At 38.6% G+C, this 14,951-nt stretch overlaps 1 long non-coding RNA gene and 1 pseudogene across 1 annotated transcript; one reads left to right on the forward strand and one right to left on the reverse strand.

Annotated features, from left to right (window-relative positions):
• Positions 1 to 282: 282 nt before the first annotated feature.
• Positions 283 to 2,626, forward strand: LOC122671111 (annotated as a pseudogene).
• Positions 2,627 to 4,971: 2,345 nt separating this feature from the next.
• LOC122671112 lies at positions 4,972 to 8,587 on the reverse strand. The gene is made up of 2 exons (XR_006334311.1): positions 8,404 to 8,587; positions 4,972 to 5,207 (listed from the first exon to the last, which is right to left on the reverse strand). It is a non-coding gene; the product is annotated as an uncharacterized LOC122671112 (long non-coding RNA).
• Positions 8,588 to 14,951: the final 6,364 nt, after the last annotated feature.

Consider the following 14,951-nt stretch of genomic DNA (forward strand, 5'->3'; position numbering starts at 1 on the left):
ACAAGCTGAAGCTTCGATCCTCTCCGTCTTCAACTTGAGGGGGTGTAATAGATGAGATCCCTATTTGTTCACGACTTGCATCCCAAACCAACATAACATACCTTCTATTATTAGGAATCCTTCTAATTAGAACCCTTTCCAATCACACTTCTTCTCAGTTTAGGACTTTGAGTTTTCTACAGTTATTGAGATCCTAGGCTGTGGGCTCCTCGAACATTATAAATACCTCTCTATAATACTGTTTTAATAAGAAATAATAATATCAACTGCATTCTAGTAAGGATGACTTGTTTCCCTGAAGAAGTTGTGGAGCATGTGTTTGATATTCTCACGTCACATCGTGACCGGAATGCTGTGTCTCTCGTTTGCAAGTCTTGGTACAGGTTGGAGAGATGGAGCAGACACAGGGGTTTTGTAGGGAATTGTTATGCCATTAGCCCAGAGAGATTAATTGCTAGGTTTCCCAGGATTAAGGCGCTTAGGTTGAAAGGGAAGCCGGCTGCTTCCGATCTCTATTCGTTTCCTGATGAATGGGGGTGGTTTCGTGCATCCATGGATCGAGGCCATGGCTAAGAGCTATCCGGGTCTCGAGGAAGTTAGCCTTAAGAGGATGGTGGTCTCCGATGAGAGCCTCCAGCTGATTTCTCATTCCTTTCCGAACTTCCAAGTCTTTGGTTGTGGTTAGATGTGAAGGATTTACTACAGACGGCCTTGCAGCTATAGCTGCCAATTGTAGGTAAGATCGTGTATCACCTACATTTATATACGTTTTGCTGTAAATGCTGTTATCTTTTAATCTGGAATTTTCTTTTTCTTGTATTACGGCTTGTTTTCTAGTATTCAACCTGACCTGTTCGTTCCTTGATTTCGACCTCACAAATTGATGAATTCTGTAGCGGTGTAGCCCAGATGTCAGGATCATCTGATAATTCTAACCCTCTAATTAGAAAACTAGTTTACTCGGTAACTAGAGATATCGCTATTTGTCCTCAAATCCATATTGATTCAACAGTTCGGAGCATTCATTCGCTTGCTGTTGGAATTTTGCATCTTCCTCCTTTCGGTTGATGATGAAGTAGAACATTTTTCTTGTGCATGCTCCATATTCGTTGATATCGGAGAGTGGTGCCCTGAAATCTTCTTGTTATTTTTTTTTTCTTTCTAATATGTAGGGTTCTTCATGAGCTGGATTTGCAAGAAATGCACATAGAGGATTGCAGGGGACAATGGCTGAGCTATTTCCCTGATAGTTGCACGTCACTGGTATCACTGAAATTTTCATGTCTTAAAGGAGAAGTGGATTTGGGTGCTCTTGAGAGGCTTGTTGCTAGAAGTCCAAACCTCAAGAGTCTTAAGTTAAACCGGACAGTGCCGGCCACTTGAAGTTCTCTACAATATCCTCTTGAGGGCACCTCAACTGGTGGACTTGGGCACAGGGTCTTACGTTCATGATCCGAGTGTGGAGTACTACATAAAGCTTATGAATGCTATTCTTGATTGTAAATCAATTAGGAGCTTGTCTGGGTTCTTCGAGGTTGCTCCTAGCTTCCTGCCTGCAATTTACCCCATTTGCTTGAACTTGACATCCTTGAACTTGAGCAATGCACCAGGGATTCCGGGTGATGAAGTCACAAAGTTGATTCACCATTGCTGGAAACTTCAACGCTTTTGGGTTAGATATCTTAACAACTGTTTCTGAAATTCTACCTTGGTTTTCTATATATTGAGGTAGTAATCTCAGTTGTCGTCATAGCTGCAGATATTGGATTGTGTTGGAAACAAAGGGCTAAAAGTTGTAGCTTCTACTTGTAAAGAATTGCAGGAACTGAGGGTGTTCCCATTGAATCCTGAAGGTGGAGGACATGCACTTGTAAACGAAAAAGGCCTTGTTGCCATAACTAAGGGTTGCCCGAAGGTTCATTCTTTGCTATATGAATGCAACCGGATGACAAATGCAGCCCTTATTTCAGTCGCAAGGAACTGCCCCAATTTAACCCGCTTCGAATTGTCCCTCGATGTGTCAAACCTACCTGATCCTAAGACCCTGCAGCTGTTGGATGAAGGATTTGGGGCAATTGTTCAGTCATGCAAGGGCCTCAGGCGGTTGTCACTTTCTGGCTTCCTTACGGATCAGGTTTTTCTTTATATTGGAATGTATGCTGAGCAGTTAGAGATGCTTTCAATTACAAGTTCTGGGGACAGCGATAAGGGAATGCTACATGTTCTAAATGGATGCAAGAATCTTAAGAAGCTGGAGATTGTGCTTAGCCCCTTTGGTGATGTTGCAATTCTAACGAATGTAGAGAAGTATGAAAAAAATGTGATACCTTTGGATGTGGCACTGCAAATTTACTCTTGAAGGCTGCAAGACTCTTGCGAAGAAGATGCCCAGACTCAATGTAGAGATCTTTGATCATTTCAAACGGATGCATGAGACTCAGATGGCGACACAGATGTACGTTTATCGAACCTTGGATGGAACCAGGAGGGATGCACCAGATACTGTCTGGACTTTATAAATGCTATTCATTTGCATCTGTTGTAACTAATGGCATTTAGAATTTATTTTCGAATTATTGTTAGATCTTTCTATGTTAATGTTGATGTTGGATGTTAATATTTTGTTGAATAGGATTATTATGTATATGACTTTCGCAACTCAGATAAAACTTATGTGATGTTATTGTGGATGAGGTAACAAACTTTTTATTTGAGTAATTTTCGTTTGTTTTGCTACAAGGAAAAACTAGTGGTATTCTGAATTGGACTAGGTTTCCCTCCACTGTCCGGTGAATGATGGATTCCCACCATCATAGGTTTACAAACCTCTCCTAGGTTTTAGTATGTTTCCTAAAATACACTGTGATACTCCCTACTCACATCTGAAGCCGCCTCGGTGATTTGGTCCTCTGGAATTTATCTGGTTTCTTCGTTGTACTTCATGCAAGTGTTGAATGGTTACTGTTCCAGGGAAACGACGGTAAGTTTAGGGCCCAATCTACGAACTTTTATTTGGTCCATTGGTAAGTTTGATTTTTGGATCAATTTCCCATTGTTGAAGAAACTCCACTGCTGTTCGTTAAGAATTAGAAGGAAAAAAGGAATGAATTATGAATGAAGGGGTAAGGGTAGTACTATCCATCCATAAGGTGGACTCAATTCAATTTTGTTTTTGGAATTGGGAGCTTTATATATATATTTAGTATAGAGGAAGGGGGGGGGGGGGAAATCGAATCAGGGAGGGGATAAGGTACCAGTCAGAAGACTCGAACTCGAGACCTCCTGGTGAGCATGGGCATGAAGCACAATATATATGTTTTGTGCTTAAAGGCCACCTGCCCATACAAATAGCTAGCATTTGGCATTTACTAGCGGGATTGTCTACATCATTCCTCTTTATGTGTATTTAGATGTCTCAACCCTTTTTTTATTTTTATTATTTCACTAACGGAATTTACTAAATGATACCTCTTTATGCGTATTTAGATCTCTCAACCCTTTTTTTTATTTATTTATTTATTGCACTAACGGAATTTACTAAATGATACCTCTTAATGCGTATTTACATCTCTTAAAGAAAAAATAAAAAACCTGACTGATTTGACATACTACTCCCGAATTGCACCACACTGCGCATGTCAAGAATTGGAGAGAATTTTAATCCATTTTTCAAAGCCAAAGGAGAAAAAGTTTCCACCATTATGTCAGTATAAAAAATTATCATTATTTTACACATTTTGTCGAACACACATGTAAAATAACAAGATTTACATGTGGATGCCTTTTTGAGTACCCATCCTTCAATTGTCCAGAATTTTGTAACTTTCGTTTGCCAAAATTTATAAAAATATCTTTTAGGGAAAGGTTTTGTTCACGACCATGAATGGTGCATATTTGCACCATAAACCCTCATTCCCATCCATGCCACTATGTGAGGAAAATATTATAAAAGAAATACAAGTGAGACGATGTTAAATTTTATTTTTTTAAAATTTTTTCAAAACCTTGAAATCATTTCTATCGCATCTTACCCAATTTTTAATATTATAGATTGATAATTTGACAAGTTTACCAATGAATGGATGGATAAGCCTAACATGATATGGTTCACTATTTATGAGATTTTTTTCCTTGTTTTTTTTTTTTTTTCCAGCTGTCCCTAATCTATCCAACCAAGTTCTCTTACTTCACCCTGCAACTTACCAGGGTGTACTAGAATGACATAATTATATAAACACATCAGATCCATCTACAATTTGGTTGATCATTAGATTTCAATGTGCGCAACATGGAATCGTTATCCCCTCCAATTCGCTGCGCCCTCCAATTCCTCACATAAGGGCGGAAATGACCACCCTACACCCTGCCCGAAAACACTGTCCAAGGTGGGATCCACTCCCCCTATTAGAGGAATTGAAGGTGCCCGCGAATTGGAGGTGATAATTATTCAGGCAAAATGTCAAAATTTGTGGGCTAACTGAACTGCAAATTCATGGAGGTGTGAAGATAGGGGCTTCTGGTCATGGCATACGGGTGTCAAAGCTCTCCATCCCATAAGAAAAGCCCAGAAACAGGGAAGGCCATGAGAATTATTTTCCTAACTTAGCCACGAGGGCAAAAAAAAGCTGTTTGAACAAAAGAGGCCAATTGCAGCACGGACTATAACTTTCACTTTCTACCTGCAAATACTGGCCTACAATATATGGAACATCTAGAATCATATCAGATGGTAACATGAAGCATTACCCAGAACATGGTTAAGATATTTGGCTCGGTGAAACATGATTAGAGAAATGATATTCTCCCACAAAAATACCATGGCAGCAACAACAGAAAAGAGTCGTTTGCTCAGGAAGAGCCTATGATACCAGAACTCGGGCTAAAAAATCCCTCTGCAATCTACTAACCCTGGATTCAACATTCTAGGTTAGGATTATTAGAATGAATGCGGTGTAAGAAAACCTAGACATGTAAGAATTATGGTCATAGTTTTCATTGATAAAGTTCATGCAACATAATGAAATGTGTTCCATTACATAGACAAGGGATACCAAAGACTGGGTTTTAGGAGAATATCAAACAACATAAAATAAATTGTAAATAGCAACAGCAGTATGTACCACATCCCATGTACATCATCAGAGGCCTCAATAAAGGCTTAGAAGCAGCACTCTTCCAACACACAGCAGCAACAGAGAGCAGCCAAACTGGAAAGTGGGAATAAATAAATCAGGTTAAACTAAAAGAAATCCAAATGATATTCACATCACTACGAATAACACCAAAGCCCAGTTCACAGACTTAGAGCTAATCTGAGACCATTGTGGCTTTGGAGTTTGGTAACAGAAAATACTGCAAGAAATTCCAAGTCTGACAACTTTTTTTTTTTTAAATTACCAAAAAATAATGCTAATTTTTCCCTTTTGAGATAAGAATTGATTTTAAGGATGGATTATGGTAGTACTATTTCAGCTGTGTATTTGCTAAGTTTAACTGGACAGATTTCTAATTTTTATTTTCTAATGGTTGGATGCTTTTTAAACATGGTTTCACCTTCCCCTCTGCCTCTCTGCCTTGAAACAAATAACATGTGACATGAGAATAAGGCTCAATCCCATCACCATCTCTGTATATATATATATATATATATATATAGAGAGAGAGAGAGAGGGAGAGAGAGAGAGAGAGAGAGATTGTCCTGTAACCAGAAACAATGTGGTGTTCTAACCTTCACAAGATCTGGTAACAATAGATAGGAAAATTGAAGTTATAACTGAATAATATATATTCTATTCAAAAAAATCAACCACTTGATAATGAGATTGATAGTGATTATTCATTCCCAAGCCAGCTGTTGGGGGGGGGGGGGGGGAGTAGGGAAGAGCCCTCTGATAGTCCCTAATATCTCAAAACCAAAAAGAATTTCTCACCACAATTTCCTGTGAAAAAGTAAAATTCTTCCAAACCAATCACCAAATTCTTAATAATTCCTACCAAAAAAAAAAAAAACTGACTTGATATTAATCAGCTTATAATTTGAAATGTACAAATCTGCAAAATTGACAAAGAAGAATATGACTAGCATCCCAAAAACAAGGATCCATAATAACTGAAAACCCAAGAGAATGTCACTAAATTTGCTACTATAAAAAATAAATTTCATCCAAACCAATCAATGAATTCCAATTCAATCTTTCCTACTCAAAAAAAAATTTCCAACTTAATATCAATCTGCTTAATTATACCTTAAAATGTCTAATTCGCAACATGTCTTTAAAAAAAAAAAAAAAGATACCAATATGGCAGATTTCGAAGGGAGGGCAAAAATGAGATCAGGGACAACAGTGACAATCCAAGAACTCCAGACTAGACTCAGAAACGAGCCTCTCTCTTTCTCTCACCGTGTGTGAGTGTAGACGTGTCGTTCCTGGGCAATAGTTTACCTCGAAGCAGGCTCCTAAAACCTATGGATTTGAATATAATCAAAACACAACTCAAGCACTTAAGTTCAAAGATTTTATGAGTACTTGCTCTCAGTTCTTATGTTTCCCTTGCACAAGATAATTTGGCCTTTTAAGGTAATACATATTTTTAGAATGTTCTGGGAAGGTTGAGACTTGAGAGCTAGTGTATAAGTAGTTCAAATTTGGGACTGGAATGAAGAATTTTAAGTATCTGCCATGAGAGTTCTTAGAAGGCCCAGTTGCATTCAATGCAACATTTCCCAATTAAAAAATTGACTTCATTTATTTTATGATTGCAAGAACTGGTTTAAGGCCAACAAGATGATGGAAGCATGTAGAAGCAGTCAAATAAAAGTCTAAAGGGTTTTAAGTAAGGAAGAACTCAAGGAACTAGAAAAACAGCTCAAGCTGCTCAATAAATGCAGTGACTGCTGTGGAATATAAGTTATAAGAGGGGTTCTAGAGGAGGGAGATATTCTCAACACTGTTTAGTTTGACTAGTGGGTTGATTACTAGTTCAGAATGAACTCCTCTCCCGACATTCTAACAACACAAACAAGTCAGCAAGTCTTAGTAAGAAGTAAAAAGTTTCAGGTTTGATTGATCCTGGTTTTCCAAAGCTTCAGGTTTAATTGATCCTAGTTTTCCATTGAGCCCTGTGTGGGATCTAACATCACATCAGAATTTACTGTTGAACAAAAATGATTAGCAATTGCAACCATGGAGATACATATAGGATCTGGCTTCCAATAGTAAGGTGACACGTGTAACGGACCAGAACCAAACATGGCCTATGAGGTACAGGCCAGCAACCTAGGTTAAACCTCCAACCTCAGGCTCTTCACTTGCCAGAACCATGAAAGAGGAACTATACACGTGGCTCAAAAAAAAGATAACCATTGACGACACTAGCTTAGCCATTGACAAATTCTGTCAACCATTCCTGTTCAGACCTCCCAACTACCTAATGAATACATGATCCAGAGGATAAGGACATTTCCGAGGGCACCATATAGGTAAGGACCTTTATCCAGTGCTGTGCATTGCAGCGCTGCTGTGCCATGGTGCGGCTGCACAGCAGCAGATAAAAATTCATATAGATAAGGAAACCATACTCAGAAGAAGGTAAGTTCACCCTCATTCGAGTCAGTCTATTGGATTCATTTTTGAGCTCTGCTACCAGTTTTTCGTCTCCGGCTCCGATAACTGCTGTTCCTCTAATATTTGATTTAGGTATCCGAGAGTCCGCAGAGTCAGCTCCGGACCACTCATCCACTCTGTCTTCCAGACTACCAGAGGATCTCGGCAGCAACACATGCTTCATCAATAGCCATTCTCAATGGAAAAAAAAAACTCAGATTATCGTTGTGCAGTGGAGGATCTAACATCACAGCTGAATTTCCTGTTGAACAAAAATGACTAGCAACTGCAACTATGGATCATCAGTAGCCGTTCTCAACGGAAAAAATTCATTTTATATATTGTCGTGTACCCATTATCATCATGCATGGACAAAGAGCTGCCCAAGCAAGATCCATTGTGGTAGACGATTGTGGACATTTTACTCAAATGGGATGGAACCATAATGACCGCCATAATTGAAAAAGAAGTTTTTTTTCGTACCCATAGTTGCTCAGGTTTAGATTCTATAATCAGAAAGCAAAATACCAAACAGGTCCTTAAATTATTGTTTCGCAAGGATAAAAGATAGAGCCGCTTTACAAGAAAAAAGCAATTCTGGGAATATTTTTATAATCAGAATCTCAAAATAAAGAAAGGGAGTTAGGAAAGCCTCTCTTATTTGGGGGTAATAACTAATAATTTCTTTTGCCTTCTTCCAATTCAGATGTATTTTATTTCTCTGAAGGGTCAAAAACTCTAAAGCTCGAGTCGAGCGGTAAAATGGAGAGTTGTGGGGTACGAGAATGACGTAACGTACCACCCTTTAAGGACCGAGTCACAGCCAGCTTGATCGTTGTACTGGTATTGCTGGTAGGGAGGGTACTGCCCGGGTGGCCGTTGTGGAGGGTACCCTTCGTTGAAGTAACCCTGATACCCAGGAGGAAGCGGTGGTGGATAGACCTGATTCCCAGGAGGCGGCGGCGGAGTGTAAGTCTGCGGTGGTGGGTAATGAAACGAGGACCCTGAAACCACACCAACCCAAAAAAAAAAAAAAAAAAAAAAAGAAAATCTTCAATGAGAAATCAATCCATCCAGAATTCCAAATTCAAATAGCCAAACATTAAATCTCAAATTCTTAACCCCGAAGACTAAAACCAGAGCTTTCTTAAACTTCAAATTTCAAGAGGAGAAAATAAAGAAGATACAAATGGAAAATGAATGTTTTAATCCCCAAAAAAAAAATTGAGAGAGAAAGCTTTGAAGGGAAAAATCTAAGCATAGGACCTGAACTGATTAAAAAAATAATCTAAGCTTAAAACAAGAAAGAAGAACCTGGAGGAGGGTATGACTCTTGAACCCTTTCGTAACTCATCTTCTTCTTCTTCTTCTGAGTCTGATGACCAAATCGGTTTCGGTTTCCCGACAGAAATTGCAGCTGAGAGACAATCCCAAGGAGAGGACTCTCTGTTTTAATTTTTCATCAGCCGCTCTGTGGCACCGACTGGGCAAAGTTATGCTACTGCCTATGTACTTGGTACAATCCTACTGATTACTGTGTCACCTTCACATGCATCATCTCATACCCTGGATGATAATGAGTATATTATTGTACAATTCCAACGACCACATGAAATGCATTAATGCATCATCCGATGAGATACCTATAATCGACGGTTGATGCTCTTCTGTAACCGTCATGAGTGGGATTAGTGAATCTCCGGGCTACGTTTGGTATGCATTCTCAGAAATCCGAATACATTCTGCATCTAAAGTGTAGTTTGATATGGAAATATTTTTTTTTGGAATTCCAGAATCATAATCTATTCTGATAATACATATCAAACACAACCTTAGATTCTCCGTATCAAATAATAATTCTGGATGTGATCATTTAATATTGGATTGTGTTTGGATGTACTACATCCTGGATTATGGTCCTAGTGAAATGAAAAAATATAAATCCTCAAGTCTACTATTCACATGTCAAATTTCAGTCCAATCCGATTTTTCAGAAAAAAATATTTAAAAGTTGGACTAACGAAGAGAGGGTGTGCATACACCATTACATGGAAAGATAAATGACTCTATTGATGCCCATCAATTTAAGACCCCACATCATTGTTAATTGTTTGGGTAATCGAGCCTCATAGGCCTTGGCATGGACATGTTTTTACGGTCCGTCAGTTATCCGTCCATAATCAGACTTGATGTAATCTAATTAGTCGGGCTTTAAATATGCTAATTAACTAATTGGATTATAATCGGACTAGATGGGCCGAAACAGGCTACAAACGGTTGGTCAGCAATCCCGCGATCTCTCAATTATTTATCAGTTGGTGCTTGAGCTTGACATGTTTAATAATTGGTCAGGACGATCTCGGGCTTCAACTAGTTGGTTCAAGTCAGGGCTGCCAGTACTGGCCAAGTTTTGACACCCCTACATGACTATTAAGTGTTTGTAACACACTGAGAAGAAAGCAGCAAGATAATTAAGACTAGTGATCCATCTATATATAAGGCGAGTAAGCAACATAGAAGAGGGATTATCATTTTGAAATACACACTTCTTACAAACTATCCAAATATAATACATAGTTAATTATATCAGAAATTGACAAAAACAACATTTATCAGCATAAGAAAAGAAAGAAGACGGAACAAATTTAATGGATAAAAATTGGCTGCTGCTCGGGTTGCAGCTATGTTCCTGCTACTCCAATTGTCCCTATTTTTCACTTTGCGTTCACAAATATCCTCTTAGATTTTAGTATTTTCCAAAATACCATTCTAGATTGTAAATCGAAGCCTATAATTGGGGGCAACAGAAACATGGGTTGCAGTGAAATTTTTTCCGGAACAAATGATTTATATATGTCAATAATTTCTTACCAAAAAAAAAATATGTCAATAATAAAAGAAACATATAAAGGTACTCTATGTGAATTTCCAAAGGCCCTGCCACCCAAGTGTGTTTAGAAAAGTATAAGATAGAAAGAGATGTCATGATCGAAGACTCGTTTCCTAGTTTACAAAGAGGAAAGTCACATAGGTTCAAATTTCATTATATTAACAAGTTTGTCTTTTGTGGCAACGCCTTCGATTAAAATTTGAGAAAATTTCACGGACACCCCGTAAAAGTATCCAATATCTTAAAATTTTATTGGTCAAAATGTCACAAACGCCCAAATGTTAAGCACAGTTACCCAAAGGTGAAATATTCATTTTACCCTTTAGTTATTTAAATAAAAGAACAAAACTGTCATTTCATCTTCTTCCCTCTATGGCTGCGGCTCCGGCGACCATCACCTGCTCCGGCCGATGTCATCTCAAAACCTAAGTCGATTCTGGTTGCAGCAATCCTTATGCTGCCTATCTGCTACATTGGTCCTAGTTATTGATACTACGAAAATGAACTAGGATCCCCTTATTGCTATACTATTGTTTCTTATGAAGATTACAAGTTCTTGAAGTCAGACATTAAACATTCCTGAAGATTGTGCTTGCAGTTTCAGATTTCATCATACAAAGTTACAGATCAGAGAGAAAAAAGAAATCAAATGCTGGTTTTTCCTCCTTTTTCTCTTCATCTTTCTTCTCCTCCTTCGTTTCCTCTTCTTTATCTACCGGTGGTGCGGCTTCAGCTTCCGCTGGAGCTTTCGATTTCTGCTCCGGTGGTGCGGCAGTGTCGAGAGCTAGGAGATCTTCATCGACATAATAGACCTTCAAGCCCATTTCTCCTTTGATCTGCGAAAAGACGCTTCTTTTCTCCAGAGGATAACGGAATCACAACAATCAGATCAGCTAGATCAGCCAAAAACTTCATTCAAAACCATTTCCACAACATGAAGCTATTATTCTCAACCCCATCCGTCCCAGATGGTCACCAACCGAAACCCTTGCACTTCAATCTCCAATCACTCAAGCATCTAATTCCACAAGCCGGTGAAGCCACACATTCTGAGCTCAAACCGGAGCTCCTAGGGTTTCCCCCACAACAAAACAAGCAGAACACACAAATCAAGCTGCAGAAAATGACGAAACCACTAGATCCCAGCCACTTCAAGCAAGAAACCCCCCACTTTTTCCAAAATAAAAACTAGCGTTTCAGATCCCAATTTCACAAAACCACCACCGGAGTTCTTGACTTTACCTAGGAAATTACTTCGCCTCACTGTCTTCTTATCGTTGTAGATGTTAAGCTCAAGGATTTCAGAGGCCATGGTGTCCAGATCATTAACTAGAAACTCAAGCTTCTCGTCCCACTATGGATTCAGATCTCTGAACTTCGTCTTCGTCCGTCGCCTCTGACCATCGAAATCGACGATCACATAAGCACTGGCGGACCTTGCCCGTCCTTGGGCATTAGATTTCTCGCGTTGCAGACCTCAACAATGAGCTTCCGACTGCAATTATCTGCCATTCTTACAAGGCAAAGAACCAAACTTTCTGCTATTAGAATGAATTTCAGACATCTAATGGATGAGGCGGTGGCGGGGTTGCAGGGGAGCAAGAGAATGAGGGCTGGAGGGGGTGGCGGCGGCGGCGGCGGAGGAAAAAACAGCAGAAGGAGAAGAAGAAGGGGAGAAAAAAGGAATAAAAAAAAAGTTTTGAATAAAAACGAGGGTAAAATTGTTTTTTAAAAAAAAGTAACTTCTAACATCATTAATTCATTATTAAGGGTATTATAAGGATTTCACTGTGGTAAGGATCCGTTCATCATTTAAAAAGAATTAACAGACACTGAATTGCAGAGACTAACGGAGTGGATTAAATTAAAATAAATTCATAAAAATAAGGGGTGTTTGTGATATTTTAATTAAATATGATAAATTTTTGAGATATTAGATACTTTTGGGGGGTGTCCATAAATATTTCCCTTAAAATTTTATAAAAGAAAAAAAACTTAAAGCTTTAATCTCCCAAACCACTTTCCAAATCTTTTCCCCACCCATTACAAGTGAAAAGGCAAAAATCATTCATTAACTAGAGAAGGTATCCTCCAATTGGAATTTTAGGATCTGGCTCTCCTCCAACCGTGATGAGAGCTCGAGGATTCAGTCCAACCAAAACAAGGGTTGGGGGGGGGGGGGGTTGAAATGACCAAACACCTTACAATTGGCTGGGTTGGATCCTCCAACTCCCACCACGGGTGGCGGAGAATCGAATTGGAAATTTTAACCATCACTCTAGCAAGATGAGAAGGAAACAAATGGAGTAGCAACCAGAAATTCCAATGACCTCTAATAATAAGTCACTAACAACTTAATTGTTAGAAACCCGATAGATGGACGATATCATAAAATCCTGAAGGGCAAGAAATCATGGGTCATTCCATATAGAAATAGAAGTTCCATCCCCAACCTGTCGAATAAACAAACCTTCTAATTAAGAAGAAGAACATGAGACAATCCAACCCAAAGTAAGATCCCTTTTTAAGCATAGTTCAGTGATACATACCTCCTACCAGCTTGGAACAATGAATTAACCTGCCAAAGACCAAGTTTTGACTGGACAATCAATAACCTTATAACAAATGGCATTTTTCCTTCTCCGCTTAGCAACTAAAGGAATCACAAGTAAAAAGAGCACCATCTTTCATAGATGAGACCCTCAAAATATTCAGAAGTACATTTATTAAAAAATATTTCACTTTTAGAGAAATTGATCTATTGGCCGGACAAATCCTGACTCAGGTTTAACATCGAATGAATTGTCAAAGCATCATTCTTAGTAGTAACGACAGAAGATTAGGGTGTCATAAAATTCTTTTTTAAAAAAAGATGAGAAATTTCAGGAGCCTCAACTGCAATCTTAATACTCCTAAATAAGTTAAGCTCTCCATGACCCTTAAATAGTCTAGATAAACCCTTTATAGCAAAAAATAAAAAAGATATTTCTTTAATGGGCATCCTTGACACTCACCCTGAATGGCTCAAACATACCAAACAGCTACCTCGGTAGAATATGAACAAGTCAAGACAAGATAAGTAATAATATCACACCAAAATTGATGGAAACCTAAAAACTCAAAAATAACTCTTATTTAAGTTTGTCATTGGTTGTAGAGATGTCCAGCTTATGAGCCATCCAACCCCTCTTGCCATTGTGATACCTAAGAAACTCAAAATCTCATGGGTTGTACCAATGTTATCAAAAAATTTCCGATCCTTAACACATTGTCCAACAACTTAATAATTATTTTCAACACCATCGTACAAAAACTAATCGGCCTAAAAACATCCACACACCAGAATTATGTTTCTTTTAAATAAGATAAAGGAGGGTATGATTGGAATCATACATTAAATTCAAAAAGAAATCATGGACATGATCAACAACATATCTTTTTTAACTACATCCCACCCTTTCTGAAGAAAATAGCTGGAGCACTATCATGACCCCCTGGGCTTTGAGATTACTAATACTAAACACAGATTGTTTAATTTTCTCTTCAGAAGACAAAACAATAAGACTTCAATTCTCAGCCTCACCGATAATGGGATCAAAGAGACTCTCAGTAAAAGACGGATCAACAAATTGAAAAAATAGAACCAAAATGCTTAACAAATCTATTAGCAATAAAGATAACTCAAACACTGTCTCACCACTCTCATTTAATATAAACATGGGCAAGAGATCTCTACTTGGTTGCATGGTGTCTACACAAACGTCTGGGCCAATGGGTGATCACGCCTGGGAATCTACCCAGGGGGGCAGAGGCGTTATCTCACAGTACCCTGTGAGAGGGCATGGGAAACACCACCAAGTACAAATCCTTTTCCATATATATATATATATATATATATACCTGAATTGCACCTTTTTAATGCCTTGAAAAAAACTTTCTCAACTTCCAAAATCTAAAAAATTTGATTAAAAATCTCAGGATGCTAGTGAGGACATCAGATTTTTAAGGAAAAAAAATATTTCTCAAACAAAAATAGTTTTATTTGGAAAAAGTGAAAGTTTTCTTCCACTCGCAGAAGACGGTTCACCCACCATCCTAGGGTTCACAAACCTCTATAGTGTTTTAACATGTTCCCAAAATACCCTCTTGATGCCCTCTCCCACCTTCTCCTTTCCCACAGTCGGTGAATGGAATCTCAATTATCGTCGGTGAAAGATTTTCAGAAAATATTCCCTAAAACAAATTGACGGCCAGCAATATAAGGGAACAAGAAAATGTCAATACATTTGGGAGTGGGAGTGGGAGGGGGAGGGGGAGGGGGGGGGGGGGATTGATGGGTTGTGTATGATTAAATTTGGCTCTCAAAATTTGTCATAGGCTTAACCAAACGGCATTAGTGGTTGTATCACATGCAGAGTACTTAGCTCATGTAGCCTAAGTGCCTAACCAAATCGCAG

This window comes from Telopea speciosissima, chromosome 8 (genome assembly GCF_018873765.1).
Source record: "Telopea speciosissima isolate NSW1024214 ecotype Mountain lineage chromosome 8, Tspe_v1, whole genome shotgun sequence".
In the NCBI taxonomy this organism is placed as follows: domain Eukaryota; kingdom Viridiplantae; phylum Streptophyta; class Magnoliopsida; order Proteales; family Proteaceae; genus Telopea; species Telopea speciosissima.